We start from the raw sequence: 6,000 nt of genomic DNA, 5'->3' as shown, positions 1-6,000 counted from the left end.
ATATCTCAGCTCAACTCATGCCTTCTCTAGTAAAACTTTCCCAGTTTTCTCAATGTATTAGTGCCTCCCACTCTGAAATCATCTCCTCCATCCTATTTATGTGTATCTAACTATTTTCATATTGTTGATCTCCTCCTCTAGCAAGTTGCTTGAGGGAAGGGCTTTTTCTTTCTTTCTTTGAATCCTTAGTATTTTGCACATTACATATGCTAAGTGCTTAATATATACTTTCTGAAGGATTGAATGAAAATCATAAACCCCTGTAACATTAGATACACTTGTGCATGTTCCTAGATATGTGAATTGGTCCAGGAATTCTGGAAAGCAATTTGAAACTATGAATTCAAAATCATTGAAGTGTGCCTACTCTTACTGAGCAAAGCTACTGTATCCTAGAGATTAAAGAAAGATGGGAAGTAAAATGTAAAGTACATATACTTTATCTTATGTTTGTTAGTATAATTACTATTTAATATGAACAAATATTTATAACAGTTTTTTTCATAAAAAGTAAACAACTGGAAACTAAGGGTTTTCCCACATATTAGAGAAATGTTAAGCAAATTATGGTATATGAATGCAATGAAATAATGTTATGCCATAAGAAATGGTGAAATAGACAAGGAACCTGAGAAAGCCTCTATGAATTGGTGCAAAGTGAAATTAGCAGAAGTAAAAGAAAAAACATAAATGACATTATGAAGAAAAACAACTTTGAAATAATTTAGAATTTTGATCAACACAATAACAAAACAAGATCCCAGAAGATGCAAGATGAATCATGACATCTACCAGAAAGGCAATTTACTCAGAAGGTTGAATAAGGATACATTTTTAGACAAGGTTGATGAGGGAATTTGCTCACTTAACTATCTGTCTATGTATCTATGTATTTATCTATGTATCTATCTATCATCTTTCTATCATCTATCTATCTTGGTGAGGGTTTTTTCCCTGTTTAATTGATGAAATGAGTGAGAGATAATAAAATCTTATTAATTAATAATTGTTTTGAGAAGAAAATGAACCCATGAACCAGCCTCAGCAAAATATGTAAAAAAATCAACAAGATTAGATTTAGAAATAATAAAATGCATGAACATTCCAACACTATAACTAACCATAGTGCTCATTTATATAGTACTTTATATACCATTTATTTCTCACAGCAATATATGGTAGGTAGATTGGTATCTCCATTTTAGAGATGAGAAAAATAGTTTGGGTAGGTTAATAAATTGCTCTATGTTAGTAAGTGGGTAAAAGAAATTGCTATGACTACAAAGCCAATAGTTCTGGAGCAAAACAACCACCAATCAACTAAGGAGCTGCCAAATCCTGGTCTAGGTACTGGGAATCTAACAGCAGAAATTAAACAATCCTTGCCTCCAACGAGCTTACATTCTGTCTGGGGAGACAATATGTACATGTTAGTATTGTTATGATGAATGTATGGATTACCTAGATTTAATGGTGCTGCCTTATTATCCAAAATAATTTTTTGAAACCTAGAATAAATAAGATCAAAATGCCCTTTAACTGAACTCCAAATTGAACTCAGATAACTAGCAGATAAGTCCCTATCTCCAGACTTCTTTCCCCAAGATAATAAATCCCTATTTTGTTAAAGTACCTGGGCATCCTTGTCCTTGACAAAACCCCTTTTGAATCATATGATCTTATCATAGTATAGCCTTTAAGTTGAACTATCAAAACCACTGGCATTCTTGATTTGGTTGAAATTGTTAAACTGATTCATATTTCATACATTCTTGTTATTGTTTGCATTTAAGTTGAATTGTGTCCTGCTGATGAAACTAGTAAAACCCTATTTATATAGTTTCACATAAAAGGTGTCTTCAAGCTCCTTCTTTGCAAGGAACCTCCACATGATTCATGCCTGCTTGTTCTTCGGACAAATAAATTGGTATTCTATTTTTCCTGTCTGTCTCTGATATGGATTTTCCTGTAGCAGATGTTATGAAAATAATAATTTCTCTGATCTTTTTTGCGTAGGAGACAGGCATAAAAAGAAATTTTGAACAGTATGTAAAGACAATTTATACAAAATTCATAGAGATTATTGGGGATTCAGGGCACTTTGAACTTATGGTAATTAGGAAAGGGTTCATGTAGAAGGTAATGATTGAACTGAATCATAAAAGTAAAGAATTCTAGCAGGAAGAAGTGCTCAGTATGTGTGAGGAATAGTCTGAATTAAAGACCTAAAGATGGAAGATGGAGTGTCCTGTGTAAGGAAAGGGAGAAAATGGTCAGGAACAGAAAGAATAGGCAAATAGCAAATGGAGGAAAGCTATGAATGTAAGAAATTCTCATTGATGTCACTGTCAGGGCTTAGGAAATAAGAAGAGAAGCCATCAAAAGAAAGGTTTAATGGGGGTGGGGGGGGAGGTAGAGAGGCAAATAGAGATAGAGAAATAGAAAGAAGGAATGAAGGTAAGAAAGAACAAAAAAAGAAGAAAAGTAGGAAGAAGGAAGAACGAAAAAAGGAGGGAGGAAGGAGGGCAGGATAGAAGGAAAGAAGGATGGTAGGCAGAAAGGAAGGTAAAAAGAAATGGCTAGGTGGCTCTGTGGATAAAGTGCCGGCCCTGGATTCAGGAGTACCTGAATTCAAATATGGCCTTAGACACTTGACACTTACTAGCTGTGTGACCCTGGGCAAGTCACTTAACCCCCATTGCCCTACAAAAAATTAAAAAAATAATAAATAAGAACGGACTTCACTGGCTAACACACCAACAATCCTTTTCATGACCTAGAGTAGACCCAACTAGACTTGCAGAGAAATCAGTAACCCTTAAGCCAATCAAAAACTTATCTGACTTGCAGGATACATGACTATGGATATGGACCTTATCTTCAGCTATTCCCCAGTTTTGGAATAATCCTTTTTCTTTTTGATGAGATTTCCTCATCAAGGCCTTCAACTTAACTGCCTTCTGATTTGTGTTTCAAAGGATACATCTCCACTCCTGGAATTCCTCACACACTCCTCTAAGCCTGGCTTTTCCTTACCAGTCTTTCTTTAAACTGTATACAAAGCCTTGCAATCTATTGTATGGTGTCCTATTTGGCAAAAGGATGGAGAGCAGGGTAGATGATCATACCAGATTTTATTCCATGCTTAATGAAACCTTTTTAAAAAATTTTTACAGCATTGACTTTCTTTGGTTTTCCTTCCCTTTCAGGAGGAAGGAGATTTGCATCTCAAGCACTGGCCTTAGCATTCTCCTTTGGGGAAAGAGATCTAAATTCCATTTAAGAGAGAGTTTGCCTTGATTTAGTCTTCACTGATAACAAATTAGGTGTAACTTTCTTCATTAAATATGTAAACTCATGGCCCCAAACTGAATTTTCACATGATATTTTTTTTGGTAAAATGTCCTGTTTCCTTAATTATTTGAAAGATATTATTATTCATCATGCTATACCTTCAATTTACATCAGTTCCTAACTAACATTTTGTCTTTAAATTCCTCTGAGCAGTAGTTTATAATCTATAAAAAACAAAACAAAACAATACAAACCACTTAAATTTACTAGAGGGAGCGATTCCTATTAGAATCCTGGTACAGCGAATCCTTTGGCAAAGTTAATCATCTTTTTGCAATTTGCATAATCTCTCCCTACTTTGATTTGTGGGATTGATTCTCACATTGTATTTGCTTAAAGCAGGGTGCAGCTAAATTGATAAAATGGGCAAAAGGAAGATTGTCCATTTTTAGCACTCTGTTTTCTATCACCCTTTAGCCTCATTGTGCAGAACTGTGGAAGAGACTCGGGGACTGGAGTTGTTTATAAATAGTTACTGCCAAAAGCCCTTGCTGCTGCTGTGTGACTCAAGGGTTTTACCTTATGAATAATGAAAAAAAAGTGAGTCTCTGTGGATTCAAACTAATGTAATAATAACAGTCTCCCTGGACCTCTTGTGTTGGAAATAAATTCTTAGCTAAGCCAGCTCAGCAGCCACATTTGCCGACAGCTGAGCTCCAGGTGACAAATAGCAGTCTTTTCTGCACTGACCATCCAACTATAGTGCTGGCTCCATGAAGGATTTTCTATTGTTGTGCTGTTTAGAATCAATGCCCCTGCTTAAATCCATTTAATAGTATTCTCCTGGAGCATCATGTTCTGGGACAGAGGCATAGCATTTCTCCTTTTCTAGATCTCACACCTCTTCCTACAATTTCAGAAGAGGGTCTTGATATTCAGACTGCATGGTCATGCATTTCACAAGAATGAAGGGAAAGCTTGGACAGAGCTAAGAGAATTCTTATAATGTCAGAGCTATCAGACATGAGTTGTTTTGTATGCCCAAGGATTACAGCAAGGAATTCATTCACAAAGGCAGCTTCTGTACACACACAAAGTAGTAAACTAAACAAACCTTACAAAATATCACAATCCATGAATCTGTCTAATTCTTTTTGTTAGAATTTATATTTTTTCCCTAAATCATTATATTGCTTTAGAGTGATTACTGAGACCTTGAGTAATCAGAATCCACTTACCTCAATCCCCTCTACCCCAGTTGTGGGGCTAATTTTTTTTCATCTAGATTAAAAAAAAATCTGAATTTCTTAATGCTTTTTAACCTCTTTTGTAGCAACAGTTAATGTTCATGTTTTGCAATTCTGTTTTATCCTCATGTTATGATAACTATGGTATGTAAATCTGCATCTATAATATCCTAAATTGTAAGTCTCTATAACTATGAAAATATAGAGATATGACTATATTTACCACAGCTTTAAATGATAATATAGCTTTTCAGCCTGAACCTATGTGTTGAAGCAAGCTATATTACTGTAGATAGATTTCAAATGAAAATTGAACCATTAAGCATATGGTGAGGAAAGTGGGGGAGAAATGTGGACACGTGTGCAATTATACTCTGCTTTGAGAAAACCTATTTGACTTATAAGAACTGGGAACATGTTTAAAATGGCGATTGACACTTATCTTTACCCAAAGCAACTACAGCAGCTGTTTTGTATAATCCCAAATTACACAGTGGAAAGGCACTTACCTGAAAACTGAGGAAAATGAATCTTCTGCATAGCATTGTTGATAGTATATATACATTTATATTTATAGTTGATAGCATATGTATATGTTGTAAGTATATGTAGTTGTACATATATATTATAAAATATAACTGTGTATGTATGTAAATATAGGCAACTTACTTTACATTATTTAAATATTTGGATAAAAATACTGGAGCCAGCTTAAGGAAGTAGATATAGTTAGTTCAAAGCAGAGTTAATGCAAGTGTGATTCTGTCCTAAAGTGCAAGAGATTACCTATCAAGAACTGGGCTTTTCTCTGCTGGAAGGGACTATTGAGGAGGGCAATATAGAAAAATATATTGAGTCCTCAAAAGGGGTTATTATTTTTTAAAAAATCAATCACTAAAAAGCTGAGCATGTGAGATAAAAGTTAAGGTCTTAGGAATATGAGAAGGGGGAAAATAATTTAATTTTTGTGTGAGGATGAGTGGAAGTGTATCATGGTTATCTTCATTTGTGCCTTTTTCTTGGCATAACAACCAGACACACTTGATACATCCATTTGAAAATGGAAAAAAACAAGACTGGGCAGTGTCGGGGATCAGAGAACCTGGTTTCAAATACTCCTTCTGATACATACCTGGGTAATCTTTCCAAAGTCAATTAGACTTTTAAACCTCATTTACCTAATCTATAAAATGAAAGAATTGGTCTAGATGGCCTCTCACAAACTTTACACTTTGTTTTTTTTTTGTTTTTTTTAGTGAGGCAATTGGGGTTAAGTGACTTGCCCAGGGTCACACAGCTAGTAAGTGTTAAGTGTCTGAGGCCGAATTTGAACTCAGGTACTCCTGACTCCAGGGCTGGTGCTCTATCCACTGCACCACCTAGCTGCCCCACAAACCTTACACTTTAAGATATATGCTCCTATAATCCTAATTTAAGGAGGAATTTGATTTTGAAAAGT

The sequence above is a fragment of the Dromiciops gliroides genome, chromosome 5, assembly GCF_019393635.1.
Source record: "Dromiciops gliroides isolate mDroGli1 chromosome 5, mDroGli1.pri, whole genome shotgun sequence".
NCBI classification, from domain to species: Eukaryota; Metazoa; Chordata; class Mammalia; order Microbiotheria; family Microbiotheriidae; genus Dromiciops; species Dromiciops gliroides.
This window is presented reverse-complemented; position numbering follows the sequence as displayed.